The 4,157-nt window shown below is 38.3% G+C and overlaps 1 pseudogene; it reads left to right on the top strand.

Moving 5' to 3' along the window:
• Positions 1–3,167: 3,167 nt before the first annotated feature.
• Positions 3,168–3,697, top strand: LOC101838196 (annotated as a pseudogene).
• The last annotated feature ends 460 nt before the right edge of the window (positions 3,698–4,157 follow it).

Genomic DNA, 4,157 nt, shown 5'->3' on the forward strand with positions numbered 1-4,157 from the left:
GTACCTACTGGGGCAAACTGATGAGACTATACATGGAGTAGTATCCTTCTGTGGTTTGTACTTAGACAAATTTAAGGTGGGGCTTGTCAAAAAGCTTGTTATTTTTCCAGATTACTCATTTCCTGGCCCCTTGTTTAGAAAGCTGTTTATATACAACAGGAATTGAGTAAAGTGTGTTTATTTGATACAGAGCTCTCTCTCTCTCTCTCTCTCTCTCTCTCTCTCTCTCTCTCTCTCTCTCTCTCTCTCTCTCTCTCTCTCTCATTCACATTCCAGGAAGAATTTCAAATGTTACAATGACTTCTCAAACATCATTCCCAACAACTGGGATACTGAGTAGCTATTTCCTCCAGATCAAAATATACCCTTCTATTAGGGAGAAGAAACTATGTGAGACTCATTTGCTCACAAATAACTTTTAAGACTTACTGTATGGTAATGGGAGCTGTGACAATTTCAAGAGGAAGAAAGCCCCTCTGGTGGCGTAGCAAATTGTATAGGAGATACTGGTTATGCAGCTTTTATGAGCTGTCACCCATGCTAGGATTGACCATTTAATGATACCTCTACCAGATTCACCCATGGTCCTGTAACCATCACCAGTCAGACTCTCTGTTCACCAAGATGGACAAGGATCATACTGTTTACCTAAAAGAAAGTTATAATGAACATAGTTTAATATATATATGTGTATTATATATATATATATACTATCATACAATTAATTGTGTGTGTGTGTGTTTTAATAATTTTTTTCTCATCTGGGCTGATGGTACTCTTGCTAAAGCCATAAAAGCCCAAAACTTGGCATGAGAAGCCCTCTTTTGAGTTGTTGGCCAAGCCTCCCTAAGAGACTTCCAAAGCATACAGTTTGCTGCTATTGACCTTGATGGGTCCCCAGAGATGAAAGGTTAAGTCCCTATTTCTGAGGAAACCAAGAGCTTCATAAACAGTATCCAGAGATACCTGATTTGGAACTAACATGAGTGCCCCTTCCCTGAAGACTACCTTTCCAATTCAAGCTCCCAAAGGAGGGAGACAACTAATAGTCTTACTAAATTACATGATGTCTATGAACCACATCAATAACCAGCATGACACTACAGGTGCAGTAGTGGTACATATACCTTGACAGTCACCAACTGTCTCTACTTGGACTTCAGACACCCTAAGCAAGAAGGATACCATGACTGGCACTGGAAACCCAGATAACTCAGTGCTAACAAAATCATGGTCATCAGAGGAGAATCAACAACCATTAATTTACTAAAAATCATAATCCTTAAAACAGTCTATAGACATTTGTCCTGATACCTACAGATAATATAGACTTCATCCTTCATCAAGAAAGCTTCACTTTGCAACAGATGGGGACCACTACAGAAAACCATAAGTAATCAATATGCAGAGTTGTGGAACCCAGTCCCAATGGATACATTTATAAAACACTACCATACTTATGAGTTAGGAACATTGAGGAAGAGGGGGCAGGAAAATATAAGAGGCAGAAGATTAGGGACTTTGATGTGAGCTTGTGTTTCCTGGTAATAAAAGAATTAGACAGAGAAAAGCCCATGAGGGCTCCGCCCAACATAAAGAAACATAGGTAACTGAGTAAAGTTGGCAACAAGAGGAATGGTCTTCCTCAGAGAACAGCACACTGATTGATTGATCAGTGGCAAATGGTTAACCCTGAAGATGCATGTCAGTAATACTGTGTGAACTCAGTGATATTTAGGAATATATATGTATATGCAGATAAATAAACACATGCTGTAACAGTGGTTGAAAAGAGACCAAGAATTTAAAGGAAGTAAGCGGGGGGAATATGAGAAGTTTCAGAGAGAGGAAAGGGACATAGAAATGTAATTAAAATACAAACTCAAAAATAAACCAAAAAAAAAAAAAAGGAAATGGGGGGATGATTGAATGATTCTAATAACCTGGTTAAAAATACTTTTGAAATCAAATAGATTCAAAATCTTGGTTTTCAGTTAAATTAAGAATACTTGTCAAGTGTCAGATACTTGGAAAATATTCTGAAAATAGGTTGGCACATAAATTTCTGCACCTTACATGGAAATATATTAGATGTAATTGCTTAAACAAAGTTCTTCCATTCTCATTTATTTATGTGACCAATGTTTCTCAGGGTTATATTCATAAAAATAAGAAAATAGATTTGAATATTAGCTAATTTTAACAATAGTATAAAAGATTAATGCTCTTATTAATTATAGTAAACAGTTAAAGAAATTATAAAATGCCTTATCTTCACTAATACAGGGATTCTCTAATGGATTCTTTTGTTTTATAATCATTAATAATGATATATTTGACCAATTACTTATTAGTAATAGTTATAATAAATACATCAGATGACATTTTCATTCTTAGACCTTTTGATCATAGAAAATATTTTTTTAAAAACATCATGTATAATTTGGCTACAGAGAAGAATCTTTAAGATAATGTTGTAAAAAGCCTTGATGCACAAGAATATATTTCACATGATATCTTATTCAGCATACAATATAAACATGTGTCAGAGATGCCATAGAAATTAAGACAAATATCTGTTTCACAGCCTAGGGAGATGGTTCATTGGGAAAAGTATTTGCAGGTCAAACATAATGACCTGAATTCAACCCTTAACATCAACATAAAAGCCAGGCATAGGGCCACAAAGCTTAATTCCAGTGCCAGTAGGGTGGGGGACAGAGTAGGATCCCTAGGACCTGATGGCCAGGAAGGCTAGCCAAATTGGCAAACTCCACATTCAGTGAGAGGCCATGTCTGGAAAAATAAGGTGAACAATAGAGCTATCAGACATTTGACTCTCTTGTCTCTACATATGCATATGTACCCTTACATACATATGCATGAACACACATACACACAGACACAAGACACCACACACACACACACACACACACACACACACACACACACACACCAAGACAAGGAAACTACTTATGGGTATTTACTTGGCTGAATTTTTGTATCATTGTTATTTATGCTGTTTAGAGTCTACTGCTATTTTAAATGAATGATAAGTTGTAACTGGCACTAATATTTGAAACATCCTGAAATTATTATATTCTTTACATTGTTTAAATGGCATAAAAACTGCAGATTTCGGGTTTCACAAGCAGAACACTGGCAGTATGCATGCGCCACGCCCTTATGCCATCTCTGGGCGCCAGGGTCTGTACCGAAAGAAGGCCGAGGTTGGGTCCAAGTCAGTGTGTTCGTGTGTCTCGGTAACATTTGCCAGGCACCCATTGCAGAAGCTGTTTTCAGAAAACTGGTAACTGATGAAAATATTTCAGACACTTGGAGGACAGACAGTGCGGCTACATCCACCTTTGAAGTGGGGGAACCCCCTGACTATCGTGGGCAGAACTTCATGAGAAAACATGGCATCCCCATGAACCACATTGCACGGCAGATTACAAGAGAAGACTTTGCTACATTCTATTGTATACTGTTTATGGATGAAAGCAATCTGAGAGATTTGAATAGAAAAAGTGATCAAGTTAAAAACTGCAAAGCTAAAATTGAGCTACTTGGGAGCTATGATCCACAGAAACAACTCATTATTGAAGATCGCTATTATGGCAATGATTCTGACTTCGAAGTGGTGTACCAGCAATGACTCAGGTGCTGCAAGGCCTTCCTGGAGAAGACTCACTAGATGGTCCTGTCCACTACCATTGAGCAACTCACTCACAGAACCATGCCCAAGGGAGATGGCAGTCCTTAGCCCCATGTCCCACCTGTCTTTTCACCTGACTTACTGTCGACCTGTAAAATAATTATAGGTGGAAATTAGGTATATGTTCAGAAGGATAAAAATATCTGAGTAAGACAGTTTGAGGCATTCTTAGACTAGTTGAACCTCTCACTTTGCCCTAATTACAAACTAGTGGAACAAGCAAATATGGAACAAACTAGAACACAATGAAGTAAGAATGACTTACAAGGTCCAGGTCAGCCTCCGACCCCAGCTAGCCTGGGTGGTCTGATCAGAGTGTGTGCATGGTCAGCACCCAGGGGTGCCATTTGCTTGCCTTATACCCTGTCCTAGACTCTTCAGACAATAACTCCAGCCATATCAACCTTCCATTTAACATTGGAAGAGCGTAAACTCAGAC

The sequence above is a fragment of the Mesocricetus auratus genome, unplaced genomic scaffold (genome assembly GCF_017639785.1).
Source record: "Mesocricetus auratus isolate SY011 unplaced genomic scaffold, BCM_Maur_2.0 Super-Scaffold_100011, whole genome shotgun sequence".
Lineage (NCBI taxonomy): Eukaryota > Metazoa > Chordata > Mammalia > Rodentia > Cricetidae > Mesocricetus > Mesocricetus auratus.